We start from the raw sequence: 17,540 nt of genomic DNA, 5'->3' as shown, positions 1-17,540 counted from the left end.
AAGCCTGACAATGGACGACAAGGGGCGGATAACTCATTTGTCCTGTGACTTTTTATGAAGCATCTGGGAGATGCAGATTAAGTGAAGATCATTTCCTTTTTATTGGGCCAACTCTAGCTGTTTAAAGATGTTCAGCAAGCTTCAGAGCCGCAGATGGATCTTCATCCGGCCTAGGGGTTACGAGCACGAGAACAATAAAATCAGATTTCATTTGTTATACACAGGCTATAATTGAGTAACAGCAAAAAGTTTTTGGAGCAGCCAAGGAAGATGCCAACAAGCCTCCATAGCAAACATAACTCTGTCTTGAAGCTTTGCTTGGAAAATATGCAGGCACAAGTATGTGATCCTGCAGAAGGTGTTTAAATTTAAACCCATCCACCCAGTATCCAAACCTCCCCAGTATTTTGCATGAGGAAAGGCTGGCTCATTCACTTCAGTGTTGCACAAGGCTTTGTGTACATCATACTTGCAAAGCATTTCCATCACCTTGAGATGAACAGGCAATCGCTGAACACATGGCATCATGGCCATGCATCAGTCCTCACGCATACGAAGGAGATGCTGGATGGGGGTGTAATAGATACAGACATACACATTATCCTGCTCTTATGTGGGACTTGCAGCAGGCTCCCATCTGAAGAACTGATCAGGCAAACTCCAGTGCCAACTAGACCATTCACTTGAGCACATATGCCACTTGAAGTCAAACTAACGCCAATACTTTTCAAGCAAAGACCATTCATACATTTAGCTAAGAGCCATTGCAAGGAGCATCCAAGATATGAGATCTACTGGTTTGTGGCACCTATTATGGAGTAACTGCTATGTCTCTCCCAAGACAACAGGCTCTTCCCTTTCTACAGTATGGTCTTGCATATTTTAGTGCACCTGTGCTTACAGATCAGTCAAGTGTAGCAATTTCCTTTTGATATTACAGTCAGGGGTACAAAGTAGTGTGTGAATGGCCCCAGATTCCTGTGTGACCTTGAGTAGGTCATTTTGCTCTATTCTGTTCCTACAAAAGGCAAAGAGGTGCCCTGTCTCACAGGGCAGTGAGAAAGAACTAAATGCTGCTGGAGAGGCTGTTCAAATGCTATGGAAATGGGGGCCAGATGAAACTCTAAAGGAAGAGAGATAACAAATGAAGTCTTTTCTCTGCCACTCACACCTTTTTGTTGGCTCCTTGCTTTAAAATTGCACCTCAAGGCAATAGAGTGCGCGCATCGGAGAGCAATTTGGGCTTCTTTTGTCAAGTTAAGCCACTGTGGTTTTTATCGGAAGGCGCGAAAGGAACGTGCAGCCATAAGTTCTTACATTTGCTCTTGTGCAAATGAAAGGGTTGAATGCTTTTGTGAAGAAAGCTCCAAGTGTAGAGGCTGAAAGCTCTAAAACCACGTTTCATAAATGGAGGGCTAAACCCTCAGGATGGAGAGAGGGGAGAAATATTTGAGGTTATGTTAATGCTGACAAATTCACTGTATGTTTTAACACAACTTTTCTGTTGTTCCGAAAAATCCTGCACTCTCTCTTCCGAAGTCTCACACAACAGCTGCTTCATTCCTCATCCTCAGACTCCACTCATGAGGAGCTTTCAGAAATAGCCAAGCCATCAGGCAAAGCAGAGATTACAGGCAGGGAGCCGCTCTCTGCCTTTCTGTGTAAACAAGGGCCAACCTCCATTAACTAGAACTTCATGCTGCCCTAGAAACAGCCACCTCTGGGATCATCAATGCCTCTGGGGCCTCCCCATAGGGGTGGGGGTGGGGGGTTGGTACTAAAGTTTTTTTCAACACCTAAAAAGGCTTACTACTCTCTTTAGCAAAATAAATTTTTCATCAGTCAGCACTTTGGGTTTTTTTTATGTACTTATTAAAATTTAAGAAACTGAGCCACTGACCCCTATAATTTTTCAATTGTTCACACCACAAAGACTGGCTTGGCTAATTACGACAGAACAGCTGTTGGAAGCGACCTTGCGATCAGCAAGAAAAATAGCGATGAAACGCTGCCTATCTACCAAGATCTGAAGAGTGCATTCTCCTCTCCCCCCACCTTATTCAAAATAAGTTCAGAAGTTAATTACACACAATATCTCAAAGGGTTATATATGAGCAAACAATTTTGAGAGCCAAATGAACGACTGACCCGAGGAACACTTGCAGAAAACTTTGGACAATTTCTCTTTCTCTAGAACTGCGGTCACTGCTGTCATCTCAACTTGGGACAAGTATATTGCCTCATGCTCCGTAAGGAAGAAATTAAACAGAGCAGGTGGAAAAACCTAGTGTGATACCCATGCAAACAGGCCCCAAAGAAAGACGGTCCACGTGATCAGCTAGTGCCCATTCCATTTCACATTGTAGCTTTTGTGGCAAAATAAAGGAAATAAAAATTGGGTCTTTAGGAAAAACAAATGGAAGCAAAACACTCCTCTTTGCCTGCCTTTATACCAAACACTGTTAGCAGGTATGCAATCTAAAGGCCTCTCTGGTCTCAAGAGAGGATCTTAGAATGGGACCCTCTTGGCTCCACATTGTACAAAAGGTGCGAAACCTATAGCCCCAAACTCAGCATTACATATTTTGGGCTTCTTCTTTTTTTCTACATAATTCTTTAAGCTGAAATTCATCAAGGCTTCTATCCTATGCATACTTGCTTGAGAGCAAGCTCCACTGAAATCAGTAGCACTGTAAGAAACTGAAGAAGGCCTACCCCTTCTTTGACAGTAGTGATCAATCTAGACTTCGTCCCATGCTGCACAGTACTTTTAATGTGGGGACCGGGAGTCGAACATTCCTTCCTGGGTCCCTCCCTTTTATCCCTCCCTTTGCTTTTTCTCTTCTAAAAGAGCAGAGACTCACCTGCCCAAGGCTTTCTGTTGCCACAGTATTTTGCTGGAACGTAACACCAGCCACTTATTACTTCAACAAAATTTAAGTCAAAACAGGAGCCTGGGTGAAGTGCATCTACTTGATAACCCTTCCAAAAGTATGGTCACGGTATCAGGATGCAAAAGCCAACCTGATGCTGTTTTCAATTTGATCCTTAGACTTTAGCAACAAATAAATGTGTCAAAATGGTAACTGCTGATTGCTGCATCAGAACAAATTTGCAAGTCCTGGCTCCAAGATTTGGTCTGAAAGGCCAGGAAGCCGCAGCCTTGCTCAAACTAAGGTCTGGTCAGTGCCTAGACGGGAGACTGCCTGGAAGCCACAACTATGCCGCGTTGAATTCTATGATGGAAGGAAGGCAGGATAAATAAATAAATGATGATGTAATGCAAGTGACATCTACTGAATCCCTTGAAAGTTCTCACCATTTTCAACTTTCCCTAAATCACATTAGTAAAAGGGGAATGTCAAAATCCCACTGGCTTATATAAGGAAAACTGCCAGTGCTACCGAAAACCCAAACAAGTGCACTCTGATTCCTGGGCAACTGGGTTGCAACAAAAGGAGTTCTCTGGGGTGCACAATTATCCCCATGACAAAATTACTCTGCCTAACCAAAACAGATGCCTCGCTCTTTCCAGGAAAACAGCATAGGAGACAATTTGTTGGAAATATAGATGGCCACAATTCTCACGAAATGTCATCCATTTCAAAACTGGAGAGAGATAAAAAGAATCCACATGGTTTCTTGAATATTCAAACAACAGTAGGGAATAAAACTTTTATTTCCACAGGGAATCAGCAACAAGCAATCCTTCTATACAAATTATTACATTTATATTCCACCTTTTTCCATCATGGAATTCAAGGCAGTGTACCCAGGCAGTCTCCCAACCAGACACTGGCCAGACTCAAACCTGCTTTGCTCCAGCAATATGGTTGCCCCCAGTTCTTTCAGACCCTGTCCTGTAACTGATATACTATGTCATTGTAGGGTGCCATCTGAAAACCTTTGGGCAAGCCCAATGAATACACAGCTCTGCAATATATCTGCCTGTGAGAAGCAAAGCTGCAGGTTTATTCTTCAATAGGCAGGATGCAACTTCTTTGGCATGGCAAACTTCATCAGGGATTTTTGCCAGTACACACACAAATTTAATTCCAGCTGGGTCAACTAAGGTAGTTTTTATCTGAAATGAACGTCAATATATTTAACAATAAAGCTCAAGGCGGCTACAATGTGCCCTCCTGTTAAGTATTTGCCAAATGCAGCTGTGGATGTGCATACTGTGGAACCAGTGAGAATGTGACAACATTGCTTTGCTTATTGCTTATAAACAGGAGTCCCAAGCTGCAAGAGTTAATTTTTAAACACAGACAATGAATCGCACTACGCCAACGCTGAATAGCTGTTTAAAATTGCACATACAGCCTGTGCAAGCAAGTGCAAGGAAAAGACAGCAAGTTAACATGACAAGTAGCATTTTACATGCACCCTTCTGAACATCTACCCTATTTGACACCCTGATGTTGCCTTATGCAACTTTTCTCTCTCCCCCTCCCCCTTGCACAGGTTTTGCACTGACAGATGTTCCCATTTTGGAGGATAGCATTAAACCATAGCAGATAACACACAACTGTTTAGGGAAGCTGTAACAATTCTTTATGCTGCTGTTATGGTATATGTAGAAGCAAATTTTAGATTCCTGTGTTTTCCACTTTAGTCACTTATGGGACTAAGGCCTAGTTTGAACATAACAGCAAGCAAAACTATGGTTTCACAGGCATGAGCAAGATGAAACTGGTTGCTTCACTCACTACTCCAGTGCTCCTCTTTCTGCTGTGCTGGCAGGAGCTAAATCATGGTTTGGCTTAGTATTACTTTCAAACTTGGGCTTGTGATTTGTCTTGTTCCTAATAAACCATGAGCTGCAACTCATGAGAGCCAGTGTGGTGTAGTGGTTAAGAGCGGTAGACTCATAATCTGGTGAACCGGGTTCGCATCCTCCACATGCAGCTGCTGGGTGACCTTGGGCCAGTCACACTTCTTTGATGTCTCTCAGCCCCACTCACCTCACAGAGTGTTTGTTGAGGAAGGGAAAGGAGAATGTTAGCCGCTTTGAGACTCCTTCGGGTAGTGATAAAGCGGGATATCAAATCCAAACTCTTCAAATTCTTCTTAACTAAACTCTGTTCTTAACTTACTGCTTGTGGAGGCGTTCATAGAAAAATAAAGTATTTTCTAACAAAACAGACATGTATTATTCTCAACTACCCAACATGCAAAACCAGCACATGAGGAAACTGATGAGCCTTTTGAATTGGGAAAGACGGGGGAATCGAGAGACCAGCTGCACAGGAAGTGGTGAGCATGGTATGTATGTGCGCTCTGGCAGCCTGAAGGATTCCAAAATTTGCAAAGTGATTGTTTCAGATCTTTTTTCAAGTCAGCACCTGCCTCCAGCTGAAGAGGGCAGATGATTATTGTAATCCACACACAGCTGAAACACCTTGATTCAGTGCTTTCCCTACAACTGAACTCTAATTATCCCAGTCCTGGCAAGACCAGTACCCTGTAAGGGGTTAATGGGATTATACTCATGGCACTGGCGCCATGGCAGCCATGCCAACCTAATAGGTTTTCAAGGGTCTACACATTGTTTTCTTAATCTGGTGGTGGAAAGTGAGCTGTAGGAGGCAACAATGGCGGAGCTGGAATGAAAACTATTTTAATGCTGCAGAGCAAAGATGTTTTCAATTTAAAGCTAGAATGCCAGTGAGCACCTGACTGTGGAAGGGGGGGGGGGTCAGGCAGAAAGAAAAAGCAGCTGCCCAGAAGCTAATTCCTAAGGAAAAACAGCAACAACACAGCCATGACAAATCTGGGCAAATAAGCATGCCTGGCACCAGCACCCAACAAGGCCGGGCAGTTGCCCAGGTCAAGTGGATGTTCAAAGGGCTCAACAAGCCAAGGCCTTGACCCAGAACAATCCTTAATCTATCCTCTCTGTAGCTCTTTGGCACATGGAAGACCTGAAGGAGGGTGGATTACAGGCCACCGAACAGAAGTGGGGAATTGTCAGGTCTCCTGTCCAGGAGGTGATGACCCATTGCAGGTCTCTTGGCCTGAAACATAGGCAGAAGGCTGGGTAGGATCCTGGCTGTGTGAGATGTTTTTCAAGGTTATGGGGTAGTGATTTGCATGAGGGGAAAGTGGTGTTAAGCCTTTAAAGAGACTCAAGTGTCTAAAATTAGAGGCAAAACGTTTGAAAAACCCATATCTACAGCAATGGTCATGGGAGAATGTAGTCAAAATTCTATTATATTCAGGCACTTTGAAGGACACCAGAATGTAGCTGAAAACAGCTGAGTTGCATCGGCAGTGGAGCTACAATATAAGCATCCCTGGTAGGTGCCCCAGAAACTGAGAGTAGAATTTGACAGGGCAGTTCTTGAACTGTTTGCTTGATTCATATTAACTGCTTAAAACTGAAAAAAAGAATGTATCAAATAGGATAAATGTTGCTAGCCAGGCAGGTGTTTCTTCCCAGGACAGGAATTCCCGCAATTTGCCATCTTCCAGGCCTCCCCCCTCTTTAGTCTGAACCTCCTAGCTTCCATCCTGACTGCTCTGGATAGGATCAGGAAGCAACCACACACATGACAATGTTGACCTTTTATAACACCAACAATTACAACACTAACTCCTATTAATCTGCTAAGAGGTAGTCAGGTGGTTTCTCAACCATGATGGAGAAAACAAAGGACTTACTACAGAAAGTAGGTTCCATGAAGCTAATTTGATGGAAGAATGTTCAAAGCTAGCACCAGTCTAAGACCTGGAGCTCAAATGTGCAATTATGTACAAGCCAGCTTTTCCCAATCTGGTGCCCTCCAGATGTTTTGGACTACAACTCCTATCAGCCTCAGGCAAGCACACCCATGTCTCATCAGCCTCATCATATGGCTGTGCCAGCTGGGACGGATGGGCATTGTCGTTCAAAACTTCTAGAAGGCACAAGGTAAATGATCTTTAAATTATTTCAAAGACTACCTAGACCTAGGCCAATAACACAAGCAACTATAAAACCACTGGCACAAGTCTGTGGGCTAAATAAGCTTGACAAAAGACTTACTGCTTTGGGGAACATGCAAAAAACAGAAAAGGATAAACACCAATGTTTCAAGAAGTGCATACTGGTGCAAATATGTTCAGCAATGGAAGCAGCTGTGCAAGGAGCTCACCATGTTTTGGGCCCACATATAACTGTCTCCCTGTTTGGGCTATGGGGAAAACTGATCTTCTGCTTTGCAGTAGAGCAGGGGTAGGCAACCTAAGGCCCATGGGCCACAAGCGGCCCACGGGGGTCATTTAACCAGCCCATGAGCTGCCCCCGAACTGAGCCACTCCCTTGGTGAGTCCCCGCCCACTGTGCTAAACCAGTGCAGTGTGGGGACTCGCTTCCACGGTGCCAGAAATCGTGTCTGCGCAGACACAGACGCCAGAATTTGCGGCTGCGTGCATTCATGTGCGCGCACTCCAGCCCACAGAGGGCTCCCCGCTGGAGTGAACCAGCTCAATTTGAACAAAGATGATAGGCCAGCCCTTGCATCAACCATGAAGCCACTTCCTCTGTTCTCAGAGCAGGGCTGTGCACTGCAGTATCGGTCTGGCCTTTATGTTGATTCTCCACTCTTTTTAAGGCAGATTTTAAAGTGTAAAAAAGCCAGCATAATAAAACTTTTTAAGGAAAGGAAAGGACTAAAACATTTAAGCATATAACTAAGAAAACACTTGAAATGCAAAAATCAAAACATCTGATCTGTGTGCAAGAGAGTGCAGGAAAACATTCAGTTTGGAGCCAAGCATATGCATCTGTTGAGAAGCAAAGGTTTGGGGAACAGGAGGGAGCAGATTCTGTCCCATGCGAGGGGATCCTTCACCTTCTGCTTTTTTCATGTATTATCAGTATACAACCCAGCTAAAACTAACCTAATTTTCATTTACTTTATCGCAATATGATGAACATTCCTTTACACAACTGTCTTCCATTCTTGTTTCTAACTCCGTTTTTCTTAAGTTCTATTTTATTGGTTTGATGTTTTAAAAAAGATTGCACTTTTAAGATGAGAGTTTCACCACAAAATGAAGAAAAGCAACACCCTTTTCTAAATTCTTAGAAATTCAGAGATTGTCTGGATGGCTTTTAATACGGTGCATTCCATCCAGCTCTGTCCAATATGCTCTTATGAGAACACAGATAACAGAGTGAGTCTTCTGTTTAGTGGAGGGCCAAGCATCAATTCCGTAGCAGAAACGACCTTTGCTTGAAGTTTCAATTAATTGCCACCTGCACCTTGATGGGGAATTTGCAAATGCTAGTGATTGATGGGCAGGTAATAAAATACATTTTTATCTGTGCGGGCGCTGCCTTTTTGGCTGCAGAGCCCTGCTGTATCTCTGAAACCAAGGCAGGAAGGGGGTAGCCCATCTAACAACAAGGGTCACATCAGAAATCTATCATGAGCTGTAGGGCTGCAGCTAATTTGCATATTTTCAATTTGTGTACAATTTGCATATGGAGAATGGGGGCGGGGGAGAAGGAAGACACCGCCAATCTCACCCTGATACTCTAGGGCAGATTGGGGGGGGGGTAGAAATGCCATTTATCGAGAAGAGGAGGTTGAAGTTCATATCAGAGCGGGGTATATTATACATATTTGATACAAAATGAAATTGAAATATTGAGCAGGCATATAGATTTTGCTTTTTAAACACAAAGCGAGAGGACAAGAACTATTCTTTTATTAACCTCACAACCTGCATCCCACCCACAACCAGAGTGACTAGACTATTTCTTATCTGTGAAGGTTGTTTGATAGATATTTTTAAGGGTGAAGTCAAACTGGCATGAGTTGAAGGCAGGTCACCTGACTAAGACAACAAGGACTGCAAGCCAAAGATGTATGGCTCACTTTGTGTGAAGGATCGGCCCCAGCATGCTTCCAATGCTGGGGCTCAACTCTGGGAACTACAAAATAACAGACAGTGCAGAGTGCATTCCTCTCACTAGCCAAAGGCCTACAAGCAGAGAAGAGGGCAGGGTGGTCATGTGGCCTGCTTTACAGAGGGAACTCCTCTATTCGAAGGACTGTGTTTGGTCTACGTCTGGTTAAAGACCCACAAAAAAGAAGGGCCAGGAGGTGTCTTGAAGTTGCCCATCAACAGTTAGAACCCACACAGCAGTCTGAACAGGCCCATGGATCACCTGGCCACAATCTTCCCCACTGTGGTGTGACATAGGGTGCTCCCATTTAAATTATAGTAATTATTTCTATTTGTGCATTTATGCATGTAAATCAGCACATGCAAATAAATTTACACCCCTTGGGATGTGTAAGTGGCCACCCTAGGGGAGGAGTTCCTCGCAGACTCAAAGCCCATGTCTGCTTTCCTAGAATGAAGCGCTGCACCAGCGAGGCTGTGCCTGGATTCTGCTGGGAGCATGCACAAAAGCCCTCACCCCAAAAGCCCCAACCCTATCACTCCAATCAGGCTTTCATTAAAATGGCACTTCAGGGCACAACTCCCAAGAGTAATTTAGAGACTTTGGAACCCAAATCTCACTAGAAATTAATAAGACATATACTCAAGATCATTTAATGTGGATTAGTTATCTCCTTAACACCTTTTAATGATCAAGCACTATCCACAATCAGAGTGATTAAAGGGTAGATTTTCCCTACCACCACCTTTTCAACACATGAGCAAAATTGCAACTAATTCCTTTCAGAATTGTGGGCACGGAACCAAGTTTCCCCAGATTAATTAACGAAGTGTACAAGGACGTGATCCTGCATGTGTGGAGGACATTTCGGAAATGGGACTCAGCAGTCTAAACTGCTTTTTGAACACTGTACTCTTCCTGCATGGTCTACATTTCTAAACATGTTACCAGACTACGAAAGTTTATTTTCCCATCCAGCTTTAACAAGCCCTGTGAGTTTTCCTTCCTCCTGTGCTGCTAAAGTCCCCTACATAAGATCAATCAGCCAGATTTGACCAAGAAAGGCGGAGAGGGGTGGGGAGGAAAAACCTGCCGACCTAAGAGGTGCTCTTCATTTTGCAAACAATGAAAAAGGCAAGCTTTTTGTCCCTAGAAAGTTCACACAAAGTCATACATCACACTGGTTGGCATGTTTACTCCTGAAGCCTCTAAAATGCAGCAGCTGGTCTCAAAGGGTTTCAGAAACTAGGAGCCAACGAGGAATTTTTCATTAACAACTCAGAGCAGAAATCAATGTTCCCCCAGTGTCATGTTATTTCAAGGAGTTGGAGTGGAGGGAGGAAGAGAGTTGAAAAATGCACAATGCAAGTGGCTTTTGGGCCCTTGCCAAACTATCCCACACATTCAAGGCCTCCATTTCTTTTCTTATCACAAAAGATTTTTTCAAAGCTTTTAATTGTCCCTAATAAATTACCCACAGAGGCAGCAAAAGCAGGATCTCCCCCCGGCCATTCATTTATTTTGCACCACTTCATTGTTAGCAAGGCAACACCAACAAAGAGATAAAGCCTCCACCTGACCTGAAAGAGATAAACAGGAGGGCTGAGGCTGAGACAAATCACAGATAACAATCCTATAAACCAATGATCCAGACCAGTGGTCCATCTATCCAGGCTGGCAGTATTCATTCTCTTCTTCTGCAAAGAATACCTCTGCCCTAGGCCAATATTCTATGAAAAGCAAGGCCATGATTCTGGTACTGAGAACTGGAGCCGTTTTCTGAAACTGGGATGAGAGATCTGATGGAACAGGAGAGTAATGAATAAGGAACATTTCCTAGTAATCCTGCAATCCCTAGGATAGAATAATCCACAGAACCTAAAGGCAGCTTCCTGCATCTCCAATGGAAAGGCAGAGGACCTGGTGCTAGAAGAGGGGCAGGTAAGCAGCATCCTGTTACCATGGTTTGCCTTAGCATGTCATCCAAGCCTGAGATTGTGGGAAAGGACTCTCTTCCTTAAGCATGATCTACAGACAATGTCTGTCCTAAGGTTAAAAAGGTAAAGGTAAAGGACCGCCGACACCTAAGTTCAGTTGCGGATGACTCTGGGGTTGCGGTGCTCATCTGGCTCCGCAGGCCAAGGGAGCTGGCGTTTGTCCGCAGACAGTTTTTACGGGTCGTGTGGCCAGCATGACTAAGCCGCTTCTGGCGCAATGGAACACTGAAACCAGAGCAGTGCACGGAAACGCCGTTTACCTTCCCACCAGAGCGGTACCTACCGTATTTTTCGCTCTATAAGACGCACCAGACCACAAGACACACCTAGTTTTTGGAAGAGGAAAACAAGAAAAAATATATCCTGAATCTCAGAAGCCAGAACAGCAAGAGGGATCGCTGCACAGTGAAAGCAGCAATCCCTCTTGCTGTTCTGGCTTCTGGGATAGCTGTGTAGCCTGCATTCGCTCCATAAGACGCACACACATTTCCCCTTACTTTTTAGGAGGGAAAAAGTGAGTCTTATAGAGCAAAAAATACGGTATTTATCTACTTGCATTTTTTGTGTGCTTTCGAACTGCTAGGTTGGCAGGAGCTGGGACCGTGCAATGGGAGCTCACCCCGTCGCGGGGATTTGAACCGCCAACATTCTGATCAGCAAGCACAAGGGGCTCAGTGGTTTAGACCACAGCACCACCCGCGTCCCTGTCCTAATATTACAGGTGGTTTTTAAGGAGGGGAGACCTTAACCACGATTCTGGGTTTGAACAGCGTGCCAAGCCCAGCTTTGGCTTAGCTCCCGTGTTGTACTGCACCAAAGGAACAGATGAGGAGAAAAGTGGGTGCAAGCTCCTCTCTGGGAGCCTGCATGTTAGTGCAGTCCAGGTAAGCAACAGGGTTCACCATGATATGTAAATGAGGACACCGAGAGGCACCCAGACAAGCAGCAAGTTCAGGCCCAATATACAGAGGCAATATAATGTCACTGGATAGACTAGCTGAGGAGCAAGAGAAGGGAAGGGCTACTGCCTGCATGCCCTGTTTGAGGCCTTCCCAGATTAATTTGGCTTGTTTGGCCACTGCAGGAACAATGACCCTTCAGATGTTGCTGAACTACAACTTCCATCAGTCTTAGCCAGCATATCCAATGGCCAGGAATGGTGAGAGCTATATTTTGGCAACAACTGGAGAGTCAAAGGTTCTCCACATGTGCTGTAGTGGATGGACCTTTGGTCTGACCTAGCAGAGTGGATCTTATGTTCAGTGGAAAACTAGCTATCTGGCAGGCCTGTAATAAAAGTAAGCCCCAATCAGGTCACCACAAGCCATAGGGCTAGGCGGAACTTATGGGGAACTGCCCTGGAGGCTCCAGAAATCAACACTAAAGATGACAAAGTGGTTTACTTTCTTACCTGAGGGCCCAGCGACAATCTTGGGTAAACAGACGCTGGTCCAAATTTCATACAGGCCACTGTGCAGAAGTGGCATGTGGGGCGGAAACACTGTCTGACAAATTCCATTTCAAGACTGTTTAAGCAGAAAGTGTTTGGCAGTTTGAGAGACGCTCTCTATGCACAGAGAGGAAGCACAGCAACACCACCACTAAAGCCACGCTTCAAATCAGGAAGTGCTATTTCATTCTAGCCATTTGGAACAAGTGCCACATTATACTAACGGTGAACTCATGACCAGAGTATGAATGTTTATGTAGCCGAAACAGAATTGCCTGTAAACGAAAGGACGGTATCAGCAGGCCTAGAGGCACTCCCAAGTTTTTTTGAAACCTAATACATTTAGAAAAAAATATCCTAAAGGTGCAGGGAGACAATCCAGTGTGGAATGAGCATGCTCAGTAGGTACAAAATGCTGGCGTTTGAGAACATGGCTAGCTGGAACCCAAAATTGTGTTAAGAGTTCCACTTACATGGCATCTTCAACCTAAGCTGGAGGTGAGAGGAGAAGCACCACAGAGACCTCACCTTTTATTCCATTTCCAAAATCCAGATAGACAAGCACCTGCTATACAAGTCATGGCATGCTCTCAAAGGTTTATGAGAAAGACTAATGTTATCTTCCAAGGAGAAGTAGGAGTAGATTGTGAAGGTACATCTTCTTCATTTACTCATAAAAAAAAGTCTTGCTAGAGAATGATGATTGATACAATGCCATCAGTATACACGTTACTTTAAAGAGTCTCTCTCTCTCTCTCTCCCACACACACACACACACACACACACCGAGAGAGAGAGAGAGAGAGCGCGCGCGCGCACGCGCTGCCCCGGGGTGTTTAAGTGGACCTGTCCAGGCAGCTTGCATTGCAGGTAAGCCACCCCCTGCACTATCTCTGCACATTATTTAAGGGCATCAGTAGCCCGACAGCAAAGCTACTAAGGATAAAGGTGCAACACCCAGAAGCATTAATTGAACTGAGCATTAGTCAATCCTACATTTGGATAACATGACACTTGTTGCATCTTAATACATGCAGCTTCCACTCTCTAAACTGCTTATGAAGACTATAATTTTCTCCACTAAAAACACTGTCTAATAGCACCACCCCCATTCTAATTATAGGCGGCTCTCTTATGCATTATAATCTTTACACAATTAAGCCCACTTAAAAGAGTAACTGATTGAATACCCCTCCAAAAATTAAAGTGTTCAGGGAGCATGAAGGTTGTGATGGCAAATGACAAAAGACTCAGAAAACTGAAAATTAGGGCATTTCACCCCTCACATTTATATATCAATGGGTTGGAAAAGCAGCCTCAACTTCCAAACTCTAGCGATCAACAACTCACCCACCCATTATTGTTTCCGTAATGTAAAATTACATCCTTTCTGAGAACTGTGTGTAGAAAAGCGATCAGTCCCTCACACTCTATACATTATGTGAAATAAAGCTGTCTGGTTTCATGTCAAGTGGAAACCTTCTCTATGGAGTGTTTCAAGGGTTTAATGAAGGTGAGTCCTTGCAATTAAAACACAATAGTAGTAGACATGTAGACTGGAAAGAGCTGGAATTGATCCGCTTACATAAACACTTTTATGCTGTGGGTTGGGGTGGAACAAAGCTATACAGCCTTTGCAGGGCTCACCTGTTGTACATCTAAGCTCCCTATAAACATTAATACAGCGGGAAACAAAGGAACAAAGCTTTTTCTGATGTAGGTATTCATGCGCACAGGCAACTTTTGCAGCGTCTCTGAATAGTTATGTTTTTACACAATGGTAGGGCTAAACGAGGAAATGTATCACAGAAAAAAGGGGACATGGATCCACATAAAATTTGCATATGTATATGTACTAATGTATAGATATATACTGTACATAGAAACATTTACTATAATTTTAATAAACAGAGACTATGTCTAACCATCATGGTAAAGACTGTGACCTGTGTACCTGCTCGCTCTCCTGCCCAGGTGTTAAGTGCTTATTATCATCTTTAAGGCCCCCTCCTGCTCTCCCCTCCCATTTCATCCTTAAACCAGTTTTGGACCAGGCAGCCCTTCAAACAGATGATTGTCCTTGACCCACAGGCACCCAACATAGCTGAGAATTCAAACATCAGTTGTCCCCTCCTGGAGCCTGACCATGCAGCCTGTGGGGATCCTGAATACTACAAGTAACCAACTGGGTAGAAGGGGTGGATGTGAGTGGGCCGTAGTGCGTAGCTAAGTATAAAACCTGATAATCACTGTTTTGTCCTATATTCACTGCAGTGCCATGCAAATAACACCATGCACCCAAAAATCTTCCCAAACTTGATCCTCAGAAAGCAATGTGACACTTTCTCAGATGGCTGTAAAAGTAAATGTCAAGACAATTACCGGTAAATGGAACCCCCATATCACGGTTCCATCACCTTTGTGTTTTGCTTGCCAATGCCCAGAGGTATGTGGCTGACAGTATTTGGGAGCAAATGATGAATTAACCCAGGGGCAAGGGACCTGTGGCCCTACAGATGATGCCCATCTACAACTCCCATCATCCCTATCATTTAGCATGCTGACAGGAGATGGTGAGAACCAGGAGCCCAACAACATCTGGAGGGCCACATAAGCCCCATCTGGTGCTGGATAGAATGACCCTCTTTACAAATTCCTACCCATTTTAGATCCTGTCGTCATTAAAATAATAATCCTCCAGGCTCCTCCCTCCCCAAAACTGCCTTCTCTAAATGCTCCCTATGATAAAATATAGTTTACTAAGCTATACAAATGTTCTTAAAAACACCTATTTCTCTCAATCACATCCTCAGCTCAATCCAAAACTATGTCCTCCCGCCTTCAAGTTAAAGAAGATCTAAGATAAGGAGCTGTTGTTATCCCACCGGCAGCCACAACAGTGAGCCTCACCTACCCATCTCTACCACTCTGCCACACATCAGAAGAGGGAAGGTGCCAACAGAAGGCTTCAAGGTTGCCTGGAGGGGCAGGCAGGGACAAACCCTATTTATGCAGCTTCTGCTCCAGTGCCAGGTTTCTAAAAATCCTGCTACGTCGTCCTATGCAGGGTTTGCTGTTTTTGTTTGTTTGTTTGTGTTTGTTTGTTTGTTTAAAGGTACTGTGCATGCAAGACATCCTTGAAGCATGCTTTCATTTATTTATGTTCCACAAAATGTGCAATGCCAGTAGTGCATGATTTAATTATTCTATTACAGTAGAATACAGTGACAGGACCATCTACTATATGAGGAATGGCTACGGCGTTTAGGGCTCCTTAGTTTAGAAAGGGGGGGAAAGGCACCTAAGGTGGGACATGGCAGATGTTTATAAAATTCTGTGTGTTGTGGGAAAAGTGGGCAGAGGGGTGGGTGTTTTTCTCCCTCTCGCATAGCACTAGAATTCATAAGGTTGGCAGGGGGTTGGACTCGATGGCCCTTGTGGTCTCTTCCAACTCTATGATTCTATGATTCTATGAAACGGATTTGCTGCAGATTCAGGACAAATCAGAAAGTGTGCTTCTTGGTGTTTATTAGAATTTCTAAACTGCCATCTCGTTAAACACACAGATATATATGTATATAATTATAAAAATAATAACACAGAGAACAAATGACCAACATGATGCATAATTCATGCATGGCATTCACCGCCACAAGAGCTGATGACAATGGCTTTTTGTTTAGATGGCTTAGAAGGGGATTAAGGCAAATTCATGAAGGAAAAGAGACCCACCAACAATTATTTGTTATGATAGCTATGTGAAATCTCCTGATTTGGATGAAGTGTGTCTTCAAGCACTGGTTGCTGGAGGCAAAAGCATGGGCTATTGCTTTCATGCCCTGCTTGTGGACTTCCTAGAGCAGGGGTTGGCAAAGTTATTGTGGTTTGGGCTGGTTCATGGTCCCGCAGACAAAGCGGTGGACCCGAGTGTGCGTGCGTGCGTGCACGCACGTGCAAATGCTATTTCTGGCACGGAGGAGGCATGCGCAGCTTCCCATTGACTTCAGGAGCTTCCTGCAGCCAATCGGAAGCCAGCCAGCATCGCGGAAGGTGGTCCTCGCTCTGCTCTGCGCCAGTTTAGCGCAGCACACGGGATCCGACCGAGTGGGCGGTGGGGGTCCATGGGCCGGTTAAATGACCCCCATGGGCCGCTTCCCCAAGGCAAGAGGGCTTAGAGCCAGGGCACTGATGGTGGCACAATGATGAGTAGGCAGAGGGAGAAGAGGCAGCAGACTGAGAAGAGGTAGTAAATAAGCCCTTCTGCTTACCTGCTTAAGAAAGCTGGAGGGGCCTGCCAGACAGAGATCTCAATTGCCAACCTGGCACCCACAGATCTCCACACGGTTGCAGCTGGTCACAAAATGCACATGGTGCCTGACTAACTTCTAACACTGGAGGCATCTATCTGGTGGCTCACTGTGGCATGTGGGATGCTAGAAGAGATGTACAGTGATACCTCTGGTTACGAACCTAAATCGTTCCAGAGGTCCGTTCGTAACCAGAAACCGTTCTTATCCTGAGGTGTGCTTTTGCGAATGGGCCTCCCGCTATGCGTGCCTCTGGCACGCGATTTCCGCTCGCATCCCGGGGCAAAGTTTGCTACCGGGAGCAGCAACTTCCGGGTTAGCGGAGCTCGTAACACAAAGCGTTCACAAGGAGGACGGTTCACAACCAAAGGTATTACTGTATCCAGATTCTTCTTACATGCATTACTTCTTTTCAGAATAGTTTTTAACTTTACACATTTGGTGCACTGATAAGTCATCATTCTCCCAACCTAGCAGAGTTAGTTAACCAAAAAAAAATTTCCCTCACTTTCTGATCCACCATATGTACAGCGTTTTTTCCAGCCCACTGTACCACATACTCCCTCTGGGGTTCTCTTTCTCTCTCGCTCCCTTTCCTCTTTCCTTCTTAACTGACATTTTGGGGTACATTCAGTCAGAAGCATCTTGGGTTGCTACAAAAGAGGGTGTCTCAAAACAAGCCAAGGCAGCTAGCTGCCTTAAAGGCTCATTAGGTGATATCAACAGCTGCTGCTATTGGACGCATGGCATCATCCGAGGAGCAAAAGGACAGAAACTTGGTGCAGATGGCTCTTTCCTCTTTCAAGCAGCTTCCGACAAGGTGATTCGGCAAAACTCTTTGCCGAATGTTAAAAGGGAAAGTTCGTTTGTTTTCACCCCTTCAC

The 17,540-nt window shown here is 44.6% G+C and overlaps 1 protein-coding gene across 38 annotated transcripts in view; it reads right to left on the bottom strand.

Moving 5' to 3' along the window:
* Positions 1-17,540, bottom strand: part of MSI2 (musashi RNA binding protein 2) — a 416,302-nt gene that overhangs the window by 230,098 nt on the left and 168,664 nt on the right. The window contains exon 1 of one of the 38 annotated variants that reach the window (XM_081843576.1): positions 16,618-16,712. The exons of the other annotated variants lie outside the window; for them this stretch is intronic. The gene's annotated coding sequence lies outside the window, so the exon portion shown is untranslated. Of the gene's footprint in view, positions 1-16,617; positions 16,713-17,540 lie in introns of those variants that run through there. 38 annotated transcript variants of the gene reach the window in all.

Source organism: Podarcis erhardii (genome assembly GCF_964252035.2).
Source record: "Podarcis erhardii genome assembly, chromosome: 16".
In the NCBI taxonomy this organism is placed as follows: domain Eukaryota; kingdom Metazoa; phylum Chordata; class Lepidosauria; order Squamata; family Lacertidae; genus Podarcis; species Podarcis erhardii.
Note: the sequence above shows the minus strand (reverse complement) of the source record. Positions and strands in the feature narration are given on the sequence as shown.